The 21099-nt window shown below is 42.7% G+C and overlaps 1 protein-coding gene across 3 annotated transcripts in view; it reads left to right on the top strand.

The window, feature by feature from the left end:
• Nucleotides 1-21099, top strand: part of cacna2d2a (calcium channel, voltage-dependent, alpha 2/delta subunit 2a) — a 142269-nt gene that overhangs the window by 18652 nt on the left and 102518 nt on the right. The gene's annotated exons all lie outside the window — the stretch shown is intronic.

The raw sequence follows: 21099 nt of genomic DNA on the forward strand, positions 1-21099 counted from the left end.
ATGTTTGAATGATACATTTTTATCTTAACCAGAGTCTGATCTATGGGCTAAACTGTACAGCAGACATAGACAACTGGCCGCCCAGGAACCAAATGCCAAACATGAATTCATTATTTCTTTTACACTTTATCAGAACAGGAAAATATCTTTAACTACATTTAACTAGAGTCCTTTCTTAAATTAAATTAGTGGCTATAAGTGTGATGTTCAGTCACAGCTTGACCTGGTTGTAATGAAAATAAAATGTTGTGGCCCTCACAGTGACCCAAGTTGCCCCTCCCTGCTCTCAAATCTCACAAAGACACGAGAATTTACCCATTAATCTTATAAACCTGCCGTGTTCAAGTTGCGGCTGGAGCCAACATCAACTGACTGAGTGAACAGAAACACAAAGGGACAGATTACTTCCCTCTTCAGCAAATTTACTGTAATCGATGAAACTAACAAGCATGTCTGTACATTGCTGGAGTTATATTTACAGTATCATAGTCTGCAGGCACTGTGATTTCATCTCAACAAAATTAATAATAACTTTTTCTCACAAAGGGAGGGTTTGATCTAACATTTTTTTGTTTGCTGCACCTCCCCTCCTGTCAATACCTTCACTGTGTATTTCCGATGTCATACATCATTCAGAAGGACGTGTGTGTTGTGCAGTATTTTTGGAAGGGCGCAAAAAGCCATTATAGCTTTGCAGAGTTAATTTCAGGCTGATTTCAGGTGTAATTTATTTCTGCATGCCAATAAAATGGTAACGGGTCATTGCTTATGGTGTGGCATTTCAGCTCAGGTCTGTCCCACAGTTCCTGTGCAGAACAGGAACGAGCATTTGTCCCCGCTCGTAATGAAGGCTTGTTGCAAATTTTCATCATTTGAATAATTCAGTTACACTCAGCTGAACCGATCTAGGTGCATTTGTAGATTGTGTGTGTGCATGTTTGTGTGTTTGTGTTTGTAGCTGCTCCAGATAAAGATGATGTTACTGGTCGACAGAGCGAGAAAAGGAATAAAGCTGTTTGTACTGGAGAGGATTTAGCATCAAATGAGGATGATAAATAGTCCATCCAGGGCTGATTGAGCCTCCCGGTATAATACATAAGCAAGGATTCAAGAGCCTAGTGAGGCGTGTGTGACTGCGTGGCGCTTCCATCAATGTGTGTGTAGTGAAGGAAAGAATCTTTTACGGCCATGTCTTTAAGAAGGACACATCCACCACCGACTCTGGCGGGGAAATCCCTTTGTTCAGCGGTGTGGAGTGTTTCTGAAGGTCGCCCAGGGGTGTGTGTATGTGTGTGTGTGTGTGTGTGTGTGTGTGTGTGTAGTGTATAGGGGGTTGGGAACAATCTTGTCTGATGGTGATGTAAACCCTGCGTGGCCTCCAGGGTCTGCAACGTTAAACTCACTGTTAAATGTGTGGAGTTGTGAAGTCTTCATCTCAGTTCTACTGAGAGGACATGAGCTGAGGAGAATTCACGCTGTGTACCGACCCTTTCGACGAGAGTCAGTCCGCTATTTATTCACTCCTATTGCCCCAGAACCGTCCACAAGTCTATTTCCAAACTGGGTGTTAGTCACTTGTGTCTCCATGGCTCTCATGCCATTAAAATGCATTCCACTATTGTCTCAAAAGGCTTGTGTCTCACACAGCGAGAGTCTCTCAGTATCTGCTAGACCGCTGCACTCAAATTAACAGCTTTTAGTCACAGTTCTCTGTGTGACTCAACTCCACAGCCTCTGTGTGAGTCGATAGCCTAGGCTGAGGTCAACTGAGCTCCTTTCTCCGTACACACGGCGTATTTATTAAAACTCTCCCTGCTGAACTGCAAAATAATTGCATCCCTTTATCAGGTGGGCTTCCTGCGTAGATGCTTGCTGCTGCTCTGAATTACACGGCTCATGAGCACAAACATGTTCACAGCTGGAACAATCGTTCCCTGGAATTTTAATGTTAAAGCTGTGACAAATGGATGAAAACCTTCAAAACATAACATGTAAAGCCTCGGTGAAAAGTCTTTTATGTGGACCAGTATTAAGCCTTTTAAACATGCTAAAGCACCCGGGGGGAGTTGGCTGCGATGTGGAGAGATGCTCTTCATGAGTTAATGGAAGCACCCAAATGTTTCAGGACCAAAGAAAAACAGTTTATTATCAGACTTCCTGCAACAATCTCAAAATGAGGAAACACTGAAACACATGGGACCCCTTCACCATATGCCATTCATACCAGGCCTGTCATACTCAGCACATTTATTTTTGCTGACCAAACTTTTTTTTAGTTTTTATTTTTTGTGCACCTCAGGGCCACAGGGCAGTGGAACTGACCTGAGCTAATGTGGGCAAAGCAGTAGCACCCCAGACTGCTATTAAATCCACTGCATACCAAACAAGAGGGGGAAACAAAACACAAAAATGTTCATTTTCACACCCAGAGACAATATTAGAGATCACCAGTTACATTAAATGCATGTTTCTGAACTGTGGAAATAAACCAAAGTCCGAACAAAGTGCTCAACAGCAAAACTAAGAAAAAACATTGTGACTATGTAGTGACTTTTTATGGTAAAAAATGCCAGTGGAATAAATAAAGAATAAAGATTGTGTAGGATTTCTTGTGGAGCTGTTCAGACTGTGTGTTTTAAGTGGACTTTTTTCTGAGGCCAGTGGCTTCAGACGCTAAACGTGGCCTGCCTGTCTGTCATCGTCCTGGGTTTGGGACCGGCTAAAAGACCGCCGTCAGGAGACCGGTGTTTTCTCAAGGCAGTGCTTCAGATGCTTGTCTGAGAGGCATTAAGGTGTTGAGCCACGGAGGGAATTGAACACCACTGAAATGATCTTAACCAATCTGGTCTGTAAGTGGAGGGCTGCAGAGGAAGAGACTGTAAGACGGAGAAGACGTGGGACGAGTCTGCTGTTGGATCAGAACAACACACCCGACCGACTCCTCCCTCAAATGGCTTCAGCAACACAAGTTACACATATGTTTATTGCTCTGAGTCCGTTGTTGGTGGATTTAGTCATAGAACATGATTATTTCATCATTCGCTGAGTGTATTACCGGGGAAAAAAACGACACAACTTGTGATCCATGAGTTATTATGATACATTTCCCTCTACATGTAATGCAGTGTGGATAATCCGTTTACAGAGTAAAAGTAAGCCTCAAGGTTACACTGTCTACATTAAAGCTCATGATGCATAACCCCATTCAACCCCAGATCTCTCTCTCTCCCTCTCTCTCACACTCACTAATGGAAAAAGGCGCATGCAGACACAGGAACATGCCAAAAAAGACATAAAGGTGATTCTCAGTATTTTTGCTTGATCATTACAATGAAGTCGTTGGGGCGAGGTTCAAATCGTTTTAAGTGTAAATTAGCCTGGGACTAGACTCGATTGAAACTTGTTCCTGATTCATTTTAACTCGACTCTTATTGTACTTAAATGACCACATTCAGCGTCCCATTATCCCGCCGTGGAGGAAAGAAGATCTAATACCGACGGAGAAATTATGCAACTCAGGTATAAGATTCCCGCGCCTGCCGTTTTTTTTTTTTTTTTTTCTCCCTCCCAGACATCAGGAAGGCAGTGACAGAACGTCTACAGTGGAAATTGAAACTTACAGCTTGAAGAATGAGCATTTTATGAAACATTTTGCTTTGTACTGTAGCTCTGCAAACGTGTGCACCAAAGCAGAAAGTTTGCGGCTCTAAAGAGGATCATTCTCTTCAGCCGTCAGTCAGGCGGGTTCGGATACATCTGACACACACACACACACACACACACACACACACACACACACACACACACACACACGAACACACAGATGAGGCATAAATGATGAAGCAGAAGCATTTCTCATCAGTACGTCTCTTGGTTCATGTTTTCCCAGCATTTCCCGAGTGTGTGATTCCTGATGTATCCTGTGTTGTAGAGTTTTATGCTTTGTCATGTTATCTTCACTGGTTTACTCCTTTGGTTTTGTTTTCTTGTCGGTTATCATTTAGTTTTGAGTTAATGAGTTGTAACTAGTAGGAGTGTAACGGTATTTGTATTCGTCCTGTACCGTCACGGTACGGGGGTCACGGTTCGGCACACACAATCACACGACGAATACACCAGTGAGTAAAAAAAAAAAAAAAAAATCCAACCTTAGATGGCGGTAATGAGCCTAAAAGCTGCCGGCAACCACCATTATCACAGAAGAAGAAGAAGTAGTAGTAGAACAAGCAGGTCCAAACATGAACAAACAATGAAGAAAGTACAAGCGGAATGAGAGCTAAAGCGTGTGGCGGAGCGGATTAAACGGGAGAGTATTTGTTCCGCGTGCGTTCCCTCATACGGAGTGACGTGTGACGTGCCAGTAAACGGGAAGCAGCACAGTCAAAAAACCAGCAGAGTACGCCACGGTGGTGGAAAAACACTTTTTTAATACAAAACCCCGACATAAAAAACATTGGAAAGGCGAGATGGAACCAAATCGCGCAACAGCGAGTTGTATAAAGAGCTCTATAGCAGAATACGAACGATCGCCGGCTGGTGTTATGGATTAACTGGTTCCCGTGTTAACGAATGACGGTGGAGGTCTGTGTAAACACATGCCGATTACAGCAGTTGTTAAAGTAAGACTCTCAAAAGACTTTAAACGTATACACTCACTGTAACTGTCGATGACCGACGTTCGCCAGAACGACTAGATGTTTCAGTCATTACTGGTCACAAGTTAACACGGGCACCAGTTAATTCGAAACATCGGCATGCGGCGCAGAGCTCACACCGAGACGTGCTGCTCCGCACGGCGGTGCTGCGGTCAGGGGAGCAGCCGCTCCTTCAGCAGCATATCATGGAGATTTTGGGACATTATTTGAGCAGATATCAGCAGATAAAAACTCTCTGCTTGGCGCTGAGGACTGCTGCTGCAGAGAGGAAGACCTGCAAGTTCCTCGTGAGACTTTGTGCGCATGTCACAGGGTCCTTGTAAACGTGGATGCTTTGTATGCTGTACATGAATACACTCGCGTTTAATACTATTGTTTACAATCGGATTGAAAAAACACCACGTAAACTGGGCCAATAATGTGTCGCATGGGAAAGCTTGGGAAAAATGTTCTGGTACATTTGTGAGCTTTTTTTACTTTTTCCCCACTGTACCGAAAAACGTACCGAACCGTGACCCTTACACCGAGGTACGTACCGTACCGTACCGTGGCTTTTGTGTACCGTTACACCCCTAGTAACTAGTGTAAAATCTCTTAATACTTGTTCTGGGCTTTTGGCCTTTTCTTCGTCAAATCAATCATATATTGTGATCCAGTCATTGCTTTTATCTGTGGAGTTCATGCTGTGGTTTCCTGCTCCGTCTCTCCCCTCGTCTTGTTGCTCCGCCCTCATGTGTCTCATGAAATATGAAATGACCTCAGGCCCTGTTTACTCAGCCTTTCAAGAGAAAACACATCATTGTGATGTTTTCGTTTCAGAAAAGCATTTTCAAAAAGTTGTGTTTCTCCCTGTTTCCATGGAGACTGAGTTGGAGCATTTTTTTGAAAAGTTCCACCTCGGGACCCGAGAACAAGCAGCGAGAACTCTCCAACCACAAAACAATGATGTGACTCTGTTCTCTGAGCACTGGGGAAAAAAGAAACGTCTCTGCTCTGTGAATTATGTATCTGACTTTTACTTTGCTGCTTTATTTATTTCAAGCGACTCCTGTCTTGTTTACCTCTTCAGTTTCAGTGTTTCTGACTTTGAATTTAGACTTTCCTTTGGTTAAAGCATATGAATTTGTAATTGGGAATTGAAATTCTTTGAATTGAAACTTAATTTAAATACATGTCTGTTTTATCAGTAATCACACAAACCTTTTTAAACATCTATATTTCTTCAAACGCTCAGATTTAGGAAACCTTTCAATTTAATGTTGTTCTTTGGGAATGAAAAATGAATGTTATTGCAGCGTTTCACTGAAGAATGAAAGGAGAGGCGAAGTGATAGAAGCACACGCTCATTACTCAGGGTCTTAGCCTTGATTCTGAGAGGTTGTGTTAAATGTGTTTTGTTTGGTTTTTAGGAGTACAAAGCAGTGGTTGGGCCGCAGCATGTGTGTCTGTGTTGTATGATAACATAGTAAGCAAGGGCCTGCATTGATCTCTGTTTTAATAGTGTGTTTGTAGAGCTTTTCAAAGAAAAGCCCGCGTGTTCAAGGCATTGATTGTTGCACAGTCACACGCTTTGTACGAAATGCTGATCGACAGCTCTTTCTTAAATGTTGTCTTCGTTTGAGCAACACAACTTTGATGGATTGAAGTCATCTCTCTGCTTCTCTGGATGTGTTGTTCTAAATGGACTCGCCGCAAAATTGCTTTTTGTGCTGGAAAAAAAAAATATTGCAAGCTGTGTTGAGTTTGTAAAATGCAGGGTTTTTTTTTTTTTTTTTTGAGTGTCGGGACTGTGAAGCTGGCTAAACCAAACCGAAAAACCTGAACTGGTGCATCATCAGTCGCCTTGCATGGACTTTAAGTGCAATCATGCTTGTTCCTGTCAACACTTGAATTTCAGTAGTTTCTCTTTCAATCAACCAGAAATTTTACTTTTTAGATTTATGGATTTCTTTTTTCTTTTTTCACTTCCTCATATGGATATACTATCAGATGTTCACCAAATTTAGCTAAACTATATTTAAAATTCAATAAATCCTATTAGTGTTATAATTATACTGTGAAGGTAACAAAAAGGGAGACTAGTTTATAAAATACAAAAGCATATTTGATAGAGAGATAGGTGCACAGACTGGAAGGAGGAAATCATTGTTAACCATTCAATTTTAGGACATCCAGAAGTCGATTACACACTTCATAAAGCAGGTAAACAGCATAAGTATTGCTTCCTTCACCATTTGTGGAGGAGGTGAAGCTACTTCTGGTTATAGTCTGCATATTGTTGAGCTTTACAGCTGCTGTCAGGATATGAGCTGTTATGCAATTAAAAAGAAAATAAAAACAGACACATAGAGGATCACTAGTGTATTATCAGCAGTGGAACATCGGTATATTTCTAATGCTCCCAACTGAAGCGCAGAGTTTCAGATTTAATATGAGGAGATTAACAGAAACATGAATATTTAGGAATTTGAAACATTTTCATACACTGTCTCAACACTAGAAGTAATTGGACAAGTAATTATTATCATAAATAAACTCATTTTTAATTCTTGGTTGAGGATGTTTTGCAGGCAGTGATTTCCTGAAGTTGGGAACCCATAAAGGTCAAAGGTCCTGGGTTTCCTCCGTTGTGATGCTTTGAGTTCAGAGTTGAAGAATCATGAATGTTTCACTCGTTTGTCTTCAGAAATCGTGATTTGCTTTTACAGTATGTTTTGTGCTTCGTCCTTTTGTAATATGAATCAGTTCTTCAGCATCGAGCTGGATTTGAGCAGAAGGTGTTGCCCTATAAACCTCAGATTCCATCCAGCTGCTTCAGTAAGCAGCAGTGACCCGGTGCCGCTGAACGCTGTACATGCCCCCGCTCTCACGCTGCCTCCACCAGGCTCCATGAACCGTGTGGTCTGCTCTGGATCAGGAGCTGCTCCAATTCTTCTCCAAACATTTACTTTATTCCAGCATTCTGGTGCAAGTTGATCTGCCTGTCTTCTGTCCAGAGATGCTCTTTAAATGATCTTTGGTGAAGTCTAACCTGACCTTTGTATTTTTCTATTTTCTTTGTACTATTTTACTAAGGCTCTCCTACTTGTCTAATAAAAAAAATGCAATTTAATTTTAGTACAGCTTATTGTTACATAATATAAATATGTATACATATGATAAGTTGGAAATATTGTGTGTGAGTCCTCTGACGCCTGTAATCACACTTTCAGCTCCTGTATTGGAATTTAAAAGCCGCTGAAGTGTGAGGCACTTTGCGCCCTGCCGTACTCTGATTACTCTGAATACATTTAAGCCTCCCAGCTGGGTGGATTCATGTTCGCTGCTTTGCATTAAATTCCTGAAACCTTCGAGTGGAAGCATGTCCTGTTATGATGAGGTGCATTATCTTCCCAGACTAAGCAAGATAAGAGTATATCCAGGTAAATAATGTCAAATTGGCAGGTTAACTGGCGTAGCTTAGACCTTGTTTTCATTTTCAATTTGAACATTCTGACAAAGATTGTTTCTTCATTTCCCACACAGCCCGTTTTAAAAACTATTCCACAATTTTTAAATTAAATGGATTTTCTGTAGGAAGATTGGCCGAGATACATATGTTTTATTCGGTTTAATCTCCATTGATGCTGTTGACATTTTTTTTCTCTGTCCGCCGTTGAGTCTTCAGTGGTGGAGGGTGTAAGTGTGGCTGCTTTTTAATATGTTGTCAGTCAGCCATGGTTTTGGAAGGCGTTTTATCTCGCCGAGGTCGTGAATGTTTTCAGTAATGAGCCCGGTCTGCGTGACACGTCTGTTGGTCCCGGGTTCTTTATTCGCAGGTTTAATGGGTGCATAATTGCTTTGCTTTATGAATAATCAGATCAGCATTGCCGAGTAGCAGTGAAATTGTGGGCTTTCAACGGTCAAAGAGTTGTGGTGGGAGGGATCAGACCCGGCTTTGTGGAAACGAGCTCCTGAGCTCCCCGGAGACGCATCAAAGCGCGCCCGTTTGATCTGTGATCATAGAGGACATTTCACCTCCGACCCCGAGCGTGTCGACTGAGAGTTCAACATGATGTGTCCAAGCACAGAGTCAAATATTTAAATATTAAAGCCACTCTCACAGCTTGTCATTGGCCTCACCTGTCGAGGATAACTCTGCAGACTGCCCTACTTTAAGTCATTTGTCCTTTCCAGGTGTGTCTTATGTTCAATCGGATGAACATTTTTGTAATTACAGGGTAGAGCTATATGCATTTTTAAAAATGTAGGACAGAAATAACTGCAGCACCTTTCATGTTATTGAATCTGGTCATTTTTGTCCTTTTTACTGTTACCTTTTCATACCTGCGGTTTGATGTGAATATCCTCCTGAACAGCATTGAAACCGTTCTGCTTTTGATCAGATTTGTGTTTTAAAATTCATAAAGTCATCTTCTATTTCTGCTGCGAGATAGATTGGTTCTTTCTGTCGAGACAGATGACAGATTATGAGAATCAGAACTATCGCGAAGGGATGAACGGTTAAGAGCGGTGTGGGTTTGAAACAGTTGGTATATCTTCCAAAAAATGGTAATATAAATGTAGTTTTCTTATCGCTGCAGTCTGCACAGAAATTGATTTTTTTTTCTGCTCTTGTTCTGTGATTCCAGAGCAGGTTAGACGCAATACATATATATATATACACAATGTTGTAGCAATAGTGAAGGTACTTTTTGGATATTCATTGTATAATATGCCTTAATATTGGAAATACTAAAGACCCATTGACACAACATTTTCAAGTGAAAATGCAAAACTTTTGTCATGTTTTGGGCTCCAAGGTGAAGCTCTGTCTCCATGGAAACGGAGACAACTTTGTCCTCTGTCCATCTGAATGTCCATGTACTCACCCAACATTGACGTTTCAATGCAATACTTTTCCGAAACAAAAATTCAAAAGCGTTGTTTTCAGGGCTTTTGCATGCAGTTTGCATGTTTTGTCAAGTTTTTTTTTTTTTGCGAAAGAAAACGTGTGTGTGACATACAGGTGAAGGTATGCATGTTCGTTTTTGGGTATGGTGCATGTTCGATGTGCTTTCAGCCGCCAGTGTGGGTGAAACTCTGTGTCTTGCTGTGGTCATGCTTGTGGGGGCACTGAGCGAAATAGTTAAGTCTTGGCTGCTTTTCTCTGGTGCAGAATGGGTAGCCATTAATCTGGCCCAGCTGGACAGAAGGAAATTAATGATCATTTACACTGACGACATAATCAGGCTTCACGCTGTCCGCCGATACTAAATTGCTTCTTTTGTTCCACAAGATCTCAGTCTTTCTCTCTCCATCTCTCTCTGTCAGAGTCTCTCTTTTGCTCTCAACTCTCCTGTTTTTTTTTTTTTTCTTTTTTCCCAGGTCGTTCTCTGTTATCGGTCATTAAGTGCTACGTTTCCATGGAAACAGCCAGTTTGGCAGGAATTGGCATGCTGTAAAAGCAGTCCTGTGATGTTCAATATGGAGAACTATCTGCCTTCTGCTGAGAGCTTGTCCAGTTTAGTATATCGCTGAAAACCTGTTAGTGCCGCCGGCCCCGATGCCAGGCCGGGAGTTTTCAGGCAAATGAAGCGGGATGGAGGTGACTGACATCTCTCAGCGGGGGCAGATACGGCGGTCGGGTCGGGGTTTGCCCCCCCCCACCCACACAAAGTGGCACGCATGGTCCGCTGAAGGTGTCCCTTATCTCTTAAGCAGGGTTGGGGTCGCCGTCGCTTCTCAGAGCCGTGACCCTGTTGGCAGATTACATGGGAGGCTGTCTGTGTATAATTAGGCGTCGGTCTGTGTGTAATGATCTAGCAGGAAGCCGCTTTCTATCAGACCCAGCAGACAGCCGGACCGACCAGGGGTTCGGCCATCACCAAGAGCGAGCCTATAGGACGTTATGGCAGCCGCGCCTCTCGGAGGGGAGGTTAAATTGAGTTCCTGAGTCAGTGAAAATCCCTGTATCGCTTATCGGAAGGCACGAGGGTTAAATATTCATTCTGGGAGGTTTGAAATGTAATCTGCTCTGTGAGTTTAAATTGTCTTTGGATTCCTCCCTCTCTGCTCCATTCTGCCCGTGGTGAGGCGGAGATAAGTGGGCCAGAACAAAATGGCTGTCATAGCGACTGTCACTCAGGTGTGTGCAGGGCCTGCAGAGTCGGACATGAAGCTCAACACGCCAGCCCCTGCGCTAAGCAGGACGCCCGATTCAAAACAAGACGTTTCTGGCATAAAGTCAGTCGCTGCTTTCACAGCCAGCACATAGATGATGTTTGTGTTTAATGAAGAAATTCAATGCAACAGTTGTTTTTCATCGAATTTGACAATAAACTAACTTTTGGATGTTGTTTTGACTGGAGGACATAATTACATCTGTTCCTTGCAATATGTTCTTTGTCTGTAGGTGTTAAAAAAAAAAGTAAGTGTGCTAAGTTGCAGCTTGAAATAAGTAGTGCCTCAGGTGGTTGAATGGTTCGACTCCTCACTGTAAGGCTGATTCTGACACAGAATACAAATCACTTCTTCAGTAATAATCTGAGGCTACTGCGGAGATCTGGAGAATTCTGCCTGAACTGAAGTAATTCTGTGTAAAAATCCATTGAACTCATTCCTTCCTCATTGTTATCTGTGGTATTTTTGCAGTATTTTTTTTTCTTTTTTCATTTAAAATCATGGATGAAAAAAAGGACATAAAACCTGCACCTCATGCATACGTGTGGAATGGTGCATCTTGGGGTCATGCAAGGTTATCAATTACCCCGTTTATCTCCAATCCAGACACACTGTACTGTTGTCATGCTATTGCCCAGAAACAATTACACTCCCCACATAATGTGCATGAATACGTAGTTAATAAACTCAGTTATGTACACCCACAGACATGATCTAATTGACAACATTATAGATGCAAGTGTTTTTATGCAAGTGCAGACACACTTGATGAAATTCAATCAGAATGTGTTGAGGAGGCCGGCGTAAAGGCCAGAGGTAGTGTCAATAATTACACACCTCCAGTTACGATGGTCGCTGTAATGATAGAAAATGCATAAACAGATCATTAATTAGATATCAGTGCTATGAGGTCTGGCCAGGATCGCTCAGCATACAGGCACAGAAAGGCAGCATTTCCATTTTTTTTTTTTTTTTCAATAAGCAGAGATGTAAATAAATGCATCTGTCTGCCACAGTATTAAGCGAAGCAAATACAGGGAGGTATTTGAGTTTTTCAGTTGCATTACACGCCATCTATATGTTAAGCTCATGATGGTCGTATTCCACAGATGAGCAAATTCAGCACGGCATTGTCAGCCATTGCAATTATATAACAACACCTCAGTGACCTCTGCAGCTGTAATACCTCATCGAAATCTCATATTCTCATTATTTTTTCATAAATTGTCAGTCATTTCTGGATCTATAAATCTGGATCATCATTTTTTTTTTTCACTAATGTATTACAGGGAACTTAGCAACTTGTCATATTTAAAGAATGACAGGAGCTGTAAGACTGTCATAGAGACAAAAATGTACAATAAATTATGTTCAACGCTGAAAACAGGACACCGAAAAGCCTTTGGGTTAACATGTAGCTGGTAAAGCTCGACAGAGATGCAGCGAGAGGAGCAGAGCAGAGCAGCAGTTGGTGCAGCGTGGGGCAGATTTGGCTCCTGCAGGAGATGATGTGAGGATGTGAGCTGCAGAAGGAGGCAGACAGATGGCGTAAAAGAGCGGCGGCGCCTGGAATATCTCTCACAGATGACCTGAGATTAACACTAGCATTAGCAGAGAATTGCAAGCCAAAAATAATGCAGTTGGACATTGACTTATTGAAATAAAAAAGAATAAAAAAAAAAAAAAAAAAGCTGTCTCTGCTTTAATATTAGCTGTCAGGATAGTTCTTTGCAGAATACGTAGATTTCTGCGGTGTAGTAGATGAGACAGCATTTGGCTAGCCGTTCGTATCAATAGACTGAACCAAGTCAAGCTCACGGCGAGATGGATGGACAGGTGCCAGGCTTCATCAGTGGCGTGGAAGTGGCGCAGTAATTAGTCAAATGAGGAGGAAGTGGAGGAGACGCCGCTGAGAGAGAAACCCCCCCCGGGGCTCCGTCTCCTCAGCAGGAGGACGTCCGTGGCCCACTCAAACACTCGCGCAGAAAATCACAAGCGTGCGAGCACAAATTCGAGCACATACCGGAATATAATGCGCCACAGTTTCACACATTAAGTCTTTTTGATACAGACATAGAGGAAACGCATGCCCCGAGAAAATGAGGTGCACGCCCCCACACACACACTCACTCACATGCCCGTCGGTACGCTCACACATGCACACTCATCCTGCGTTATTTTGCCACTGCTGTGAGTTAATGCGGTGGGATGGGAGGCGGAATTTCCATGATTGTATGTTTGATATACTGCAGCCGCTGACAGAGACATTACTGGGACATTATGCAGGCGGTTGTAGTGTAACGTGAAGTATTGAATCTTGGGTGTGGAAAGTGGTGGTGGTGGTGGTGGGGGGGGGGGGGGGGGGGGGGGGGGGGGGTTAGGTGGGGGGCTGGCAAAGTCAAGAAAATAAGAGAAACGGTGGATGGAAGAATTATAGGAAGGATATTTTTTGTGGCTGTCTATTTGAGAAAACCTTGTGGATGGGAAAAACAATTCCCTACCATCAGCAAGTTAATAAAAAGGCTGCGGTTTATCTCTGTCTAAAAGACAAATACCCTGACTGAGGCAGGATGGAGAGGAGGAGAGGAACCTAGGCTGAGGCTGCCCCACATTTACCTCCGTCCTTCCTCGCTTCCAACAAGTCACTTAGTATGAAGCGCTCTGTCTAATCGTCGCCAACTGGCCAGCTGGTTTTCACTGAACGTCCACTGCTGAATTGTGTGATCGCACACCACTTCTGCATGACCCTTTGATTCTGCTGACAGGGCTAATTAATGAATAGATAAAAAACAACCGGGGCAAGTTAAAAGATGGCTGCGGGCTCCAGCTGTCCAGCTGCTCGTGTCTGCCTCTCGGCTTGTCGTTGTGAATCTCCCCTCCTCATTCTGTCATATTGGCGTGCTTTATTTGTTTTGGAGCGTTGGGTTTTTATCGGCCTATTTAAGATCTGAAATGAATCAATTATAAAGTGCGATGCTGAGCGGAGATCTGAAGGGTGTTGATGGTCTCCTGCCAGGTTAAGCCGGACCGCGGCGATTAGCCTGTTATGGTTCGGCGATGAAAAGCGCCGATACCGGAGTTACAGCCGCTTTTAGGGGCCTCTAAATCTTGTAAATTGTGACACGCGTAAGCTCTAGTTGCAGAAGATAATTGCGTCTCTCAGCGTGCCGGTGAGATGCACCGATGCAGTAAACACAGCCCGTTTAAATACAGTGATGACATTTGAATGAGGCTGTCCTGTACCTGCAGGTGAAACGACTCTTTCGGACGTGGAGATTAGAGGATGAGTGTATGCAAAGTCCTGTCTCGGTGGGGCGTTTGCTCGCGTGTGCGGGAGAAATGTTTGTCTTTGTTTCGACCTGTTTGTAGCGCCTTGACAATCCCTTTGACGGGGCACAACAGCCCCAACCCTCCTTTTGTTCGTCTCCCTGTTTCTTCCTCTTATCTCAAACTCTTCCCATGGGGTCGATGTAAATATTTCTCCCAACCTTTGTTTCCTGCGATGGGAGGCTGGATGCAGTCTGTTCGGAGTTACTTTGTGTTGGCACGGCCACCTGATTACCCTGGAGGCTGCGTCTTTCCGTTGTAGTGCTACTCCATATTGATCTGGGTGTGTGGCGCTCTGGAAGGAACTCGGGCTCAATAGCGCCTCTGTCACTCATCTCACTTCCACAGGAAGCATTTCAGCCGCCGGCGTCCACGTTTCTTCTGCGGTTGCTTGCCGGATGCAGTGAAAACACATTAGTGGCTTGTTTAATTTGCTCTGTGGCTGATCGCTGTGGTAGGTGAGCCTTTTTTCTGCCGTTGTTCATGATCCGTATCAGCGTAGCTGAATATGAGGCACATGTATGAATCATTGAAGATTTTTTTGCTCATTTTTATCAGACAGGGTGGTGACATTCAGGTGAAACAAGAACAAAATGTAAATGAGGACAGCTGTGTTGTGAACTTGGGTACTTTGTTACACAGGAAGGTGACAAGAGAGCAGAGGTATCACCTTGTGTCGTTCCTCTTCCCCCCCAAAAAACAAAATAAAATAATGAAAAAAAGAATCTTGTGAATCAATCAAAGCACAGTGGGCTACAACAGATGAAACAAGAACTTTTCAGGTATTTAATCACTGTTTTATAGCCATAAATCTTTGATTCAAAAATATGCATGAAGTTAGACTTTGTGCTCAAACACTGAGAGTAAAACGATGGTGATTAAGTGTGAAAGGATCAAGAAAAGGTTGTCTCCCTATATTCCATCCAGAAAAGTGTATTAATTGGTGACTTTCAGCTTCGTATTCGTGAGGATGTGTCGTTATCTCTCTCTCTGTTTGTCCTGTGATGAACTTTTGCCCCGTCCAGAACTTACCCCTCCTTCAAGTCGCCAGCTGGAATCGGCTTCAGCCACCTGTGACCTCAAGCGGATAAAGTGGTATAAAGGATAGATGGGTGATAAATGTAACACTTTACATTTCAGTATTCAGAATATCAGCCAGTAGTTGGTTTGAAAATGCAGCTGACTCGGTGCATCAAATGAAATCAAACCTTATTAAAACCAAAACAAAACTATTTGACTTGAAATCATGTGAATCACAGCTACTAATGTTTTGGGGACATTAACAGGAAGTTATGTCTTTTCATTGATGTCATTTTGATCGCTTCCAGACTTGACCAATCTCAAGAGCCGTGAATGTTGTCACCAATAATTATTTTCAGACTTTGGTCGACCTCTGACCCGCAATCTTTATGATCCCACAACAGTTTGTCCTTTTTTGAAATAACTCAGGTCTCACTCGTCTGGTAATTTATGGTATTTTTAGTTGGTAACAAGTTGATCACTGTGCTTTAGTATCTGTGGTATTGTTTTTGTCTGTTTGCAGCTAAGAGATAGATAAATAAGATATGTGCAGAAGCACACCTGATATGATCTTGGTTGCTGTGAAAAGACCGTCGTTACTGTTGTTATCTGTTTTATGTTGTTGAATTCACCATGACACAACAAAAGTTCCCTCCTGGTTGTGGCTCGTATGAAAAGTTGATCACTACCAGCTGATGGCTGCGATGCAGAGCCTCGTGCACTCAGTCAGTCGTAGTGTTTGTAATCAAACCAGACGGCAGAACACTTGTATACATGCTGCCCGTTGCTGACACACTCATCTGTCTCTTTGTCTTCTGTGTCTCTTTGGGACGGAAAACCTATCTGAGAAAGTAAGTTGACAGGAGCAGTCAGTGTTTCTGCTTTTTCTCCGTCTGACTGGACTCCTCTGGAGGCCCCCTCGTCTGTTGAACTGTGAGAGGTTTCTGATGTGTTGTGTCTCGTCGAGCCCCTCCGAGGGGCTGCCGCTCCCTATGTGTTCTCTCTTATTGAACTCTTCCCGGGGCCCGTGGAAGCTGGGTCTGCTCGGCAGAGCCCACTAATATTCCTTAATGATGTGGCATCTGTCTCTGTCAAGTTGCGCGGAGCTGCAGCCAGACGTGGCCTATTGTGGCCGACTTCACAGCGAGATAAGCAGCCCTCTTCCTTAGACACAATAACATCAACTCCACCAAAGAACATCGGCACTGCCAGCGAACGCAGCAAAGAGAAAGTCACCAAACAAGTCTTTATACGAAGTGGCAGAGGCAGACAGAAGTCTTTTTCATGTTTTATCATTTTTACTGTTTTGACTTTCCTCTGCTGTGCTCATGACAGGAGGAACATTTTGAAAAATCCCAGCTCTGCGTCATCGTATGAGCTGGTGCTCAATTTATTTATTTATTTATTTATTTTTCACCGCAATGACACATTTTATTTTTTTTTCTTTCAATCTAAGCGAAACTGAAGGATCTGAGCGCACACTTGCAAAGAGGCGGACTCATTTGAGGGATATTTTGGCGGAAGCTGAATCCTGCGTACCACTTTTTAACAGTAATGTTCTGGAGTCTTGCCACCCTCTGTCTCTCCATCTGTGTGTTTACAGTGACGCTCGGAGCTTGGCACACACTGCAACCAGTCATCATGTCTAATGATGAGTGTGAGTGTGACGTCTTGAGTTTCAAAAAGTGCAAATGTGAGTTTAAGCGCATGCACATTTGCATTTCTCACACGCGCACACACCCTTTCAGGATCGTGTGTGTGAGTGAGTGAGAGAGAGATTTTCCTTTTTTCTTGTACGTGAGGACTCCTTGACTGCCAGATAAAGCATATTGGTGGCGATTGGCATCGCGGCTTCCCGTGGCGTGGTGCGTGAGCGTGAGCAGCAGAAGGTCTGATTGGCCGTCGGAGGGAGAATGACAGGCCTGCCCAGCACGCCGTCCAGCCAGCAGCATCACCCATTAACACTGCTAATTTGCTCTCCAGCCATTTCAGTCCATGAGATATCCTTCCCTTTTACCAAAAAGCAGGATCAGGATGGGCACCACTTATCAGTCACATCCACGTGTTTCTCTGTTTTTGAGTGTTATTTGCGCTGCTCTGTAATGAAAATCAGGCTGAAACAAGTTCAAATGTCGATCATCTGCACACTTTCATGCTGTTCCCCTCAGAGTAACTTTGTTAACTTCACTGTTTTTCTGCATTGATTTTGTATATTTTGGTTATGTTTTATGATTACAAAGCATTATATTAAAAACGGTGACCTTTTAATAAAACTCAACAGGGAATGCCGAATACATTTGATCACTTAATAACTCGTAGTTGTCTGTATGCTGGCGTGTTTACTTGATAACTACATTGATCAGGTGAATTATAAGTTTGCGTTCCATGAATTTTAATAAACAATTTAACTATAGTAGCACAAAAGACTCAACGTAGTGAAAAGGATGTCCGTGTAGCTGATTAAGGCTCCCTGCAGGGACACTGTACACCCAGATGTGTGAAGACCTTCATGATGTTTCTCTATGATTTCTGCATTTTTTCATGGTAATAATTCAGCTGTTTTTTTTTTTTTTCCAAGTGTATCCAAGTGGTTTTCCTGAGTTGAAACACTGCATGTGATTATGAGCAGAGCCGCTGCCACAGAGCTCGGTTTTCCTGCAGTAGCTGCCCCATTACCTGAGTGAGTCAAGCTCTAAAGCTCTCAAATATAATTTCAGACGGGCTGATGTGCTCACGGCCGCTCAGCTCTGATGGTCACTCATCTCCAGCCTCGAGCTAAAGGGGGATTTGAAGCTCCCCGGGCCTATCATGGGCTGCATTACCACCAGCTGTCGGCGAACGCCGAGCTCTCCACCAGCCTCATTCCCATTGGCCGGCTGCAGCGGGATGTGGTCAACAGTACAGCTCCATCCTCATTCAGAGCTGACAGAAAGCTCTCCTCTCAGGTGCAGAGGCTCGTAATGGCCAACCTGACAGACAGATAAAAGCGTCCTACTCTTCTATCTGTCTATATCTGTGCTTTATTTTTATTTATTTTTTGATGTGGAGTGATAAAAGAGGCTTTTCATCATTCAAACGCTCATTGTAGTTCTCGGAGAAGATAAGTGAGAAACTGATAGCAGCGGCGTTTCTGCTGCTGCACAACAAGAGGGCAGAGATCAGCAGAGGAGGGAACATGTGTGGGAGGAACGGCGCACTGCTGGGCTGCCTGTTTAAACTGGTAGCTAACATAAAGCAAACTCTAATATCATACTATATATAGAGGAAATGTTTGTCTCATGATTATCATTATCCTGGAGTTTGACTCAGTGAAGTGAAAACATCCCACTGTCCTCCAGTGTTTCTTGCCTTCTCCCTTAGAAAACTGGGATTGACTTCAGCTCGCCTGTACCCCAAAATTGGATTAAACAGTGTTGAAGATTGAATAAACAAATCTTCATGTTTAGAATATCTCACTGTGAAAGACTTTGACTTTTCACCACATTTTCTCGATTGTAATAATGTTTAAAATGCATTTAAATTTCAGAAATAAGGTGATGATTCAGAAGGCACATTTTAATCCTCTTCCATTTTTTATTTACATTATGAGAAACAAAAAGCTTGCAGTTTTGCCAAGTGTTCTGTTTTCATTTCAGATGCTTTTGTTCGCTGAGTGTTTCATGCTGCTGTTCGTTTTCATGGAAGTTAATATTGTCTCTAAATGATTTGATGGGGTAAATAAAAACAACCTTTCTATTAAAGTTTATTGATCAGCTGATATGTCCAGTTATACAGACGACTGGAATTCTTTATAAATCCGAAATACTAGATAATAAAGTAAATATGTATGTTAAAGATTACACAATACAGCTGAGATCTATTTAGAAAATGTATCTCAAAAAAAAAATCTAATTACAGCAAATATACTGAACGATTGAGCCTGATTTTTTTTTACAAATCTGTACATATTTTATCGATCTCTCTTCTGGTGTAATGTGTTGTCTCTCAGGGCAGAGAAAGCTCTGTCAGTAATGTCCCTGAGACCGCTATGAATCTTCCAGGGGAGAGGCAGAGCACACATTAAGAGAATGAATATTGATTTAAAAACAAATTTGACATGGTTTTTAAATCGACTTGAAAAATGCATCACTTAAAAGAGTCAGGGGTTTGTAGTCTGCCAATGGAGCGGAGAAAACTTCACTCTTGTTTTATGGTTTAATAAGATTCCATTAATGGCTTCTTCCACCTTGAAAAAAGCCCTCTCAAATGGTGTGTGTGTGTGTGTCTGAGTGCGTACACGAGGTGTGTGGGTTCATATGAGTGCAGAAATACCCACGTGCTCATTGGTTTGGGCTCTGAAGATGGTGCCTTTTAAAACAGAGTGCCAAAAGCAGATTAATGACTTTCCCCGGATGAGCAGCCGAAGCACAAAATGAAACAAACCAAATGAGAAGAAGCGAGCCTCTTGTTTCGCCCGTCCAAGCGCGTTGATGAAGGTGAGCTTTCCGCTGTATTGTGATGAGCTACGCAGATTCCGCCCTGACGTTTCCACTTTGAGGACGAGTTTAAAGTGCTTGAAATGAATGAGGATTCTTGGTCCCTCAGAGGGCGGCCAAAATAAGACACCAGGCAATCTCATCAGAGTGGCCGGTTGGCATGGCGCTCGCTGCCGGGGCCGGGCTGGCCGGCTCACTGGGCCAATGGAAGGAAAGTGCCTCTGGCCGTTTGCCCGGCTTTCAGCTTGACAGAGATGGATCATATGGACACCAGTGTTTTCCTTTTCCTAATTGCCGCGCATCAACACATCAATCCCTCCGACATGATATTTTCTAACTGCAGGAGATCCTGGCCGTGGCCGCCGAACGGAAATATGATAACCTTCTGATGTTCTGATAGCGTTCATCATCAGACTGTAGAATAAGGGCTGTTTGCTGATATTAATCATGTTTGATCTGAACTGCGTGTGTGCTCTGATGCATGCGAAGCAACAATTGAATTCTAAATAACCCCAGTCAGATGTAGTTAACTGTTTCGTCAGGAAAGAAAAGAAAAAAAGAAATATTAGAGTATAGTGCATTTTTACAGCAAAAAAAAAAAGTTTTCTATCAGTCGTACCGAATATACAGATGCACAAAACATCTTCATTAACTCAGTTTCTAACATTAAATTACTTTAGTGTATGACTTATTACTGAAACCTGCAAAGAAATTTGATGAATTCATTACACTTGATGAGGAAATGTTAATATGGGTTTTGCACCTCACTCTCCATAATAAAATCAATTAGACTACTTGAGGAAGGCTTGAAAGGTCAGTGTGTTTGGTTGTCTGGCAGAGAGAGGGGCTGCTGGGAAAGAAGCAATCCGAGGCCGCGCAGAGAAAACAGCTTCTTCAAAAGAGCCTTTTTTTTTTTTTTAAACTCTCGCTGAGTTACCATACTGGCTCTCGTAGAAGGCAAAGACACTTTTTTTTATTTATAGTTTTCAACATTTCATGGCAAATCATGTGTTTGTGTCCAGCCCAGCACCCATTTCTATCACCTCACCCTGAAACAGAATAGCAGAAAGTCTCTTTCTGCAGGTTTCTTCCTTTTAAACTGTCGGTTTTTCTCTGTAAAAGTGCAGAGAAATGACTGTGTGGTACTGGGTGCCTTATAAATAAAGCTGAATTAAATTGAATTGAATTAAAATTATAATCTCTCTCTCTCTCTCTCTCTGTCTCGATCTGCAGACGAAGCTTATTGCTTAACCTCTTACTTTATTGTTTTTTTCTTCTTTCCTCCAGTCAAAACACATTGAATTATATCCTCCAGGGTGCAGGATACACTGTAATTACTTAAGGACATGATTAATCGATTGAAGCAGTCGGCAAAGCCAGAAAGGCCAATTAAACACCCTGCAAATGCATCATTTCAGGCAATAGCAGACCCTAATTGCATCGACATTATTCAGCAACAA

The sequence above is a fragment of the Salarias fasciatus genome, chromosome 5, assembly GCF_902148845.1.
Source record: "Salarias fasciatus chromosome 5, fSalaFa1.1, whole genome shotgun sequence".
NCBI classification, from domain to species: Eukaryota; Metazoa; Chordata; class Actinopteri; order Blenniiformes; family Blenniidae; genus Salarias; species Salarias fasciatus.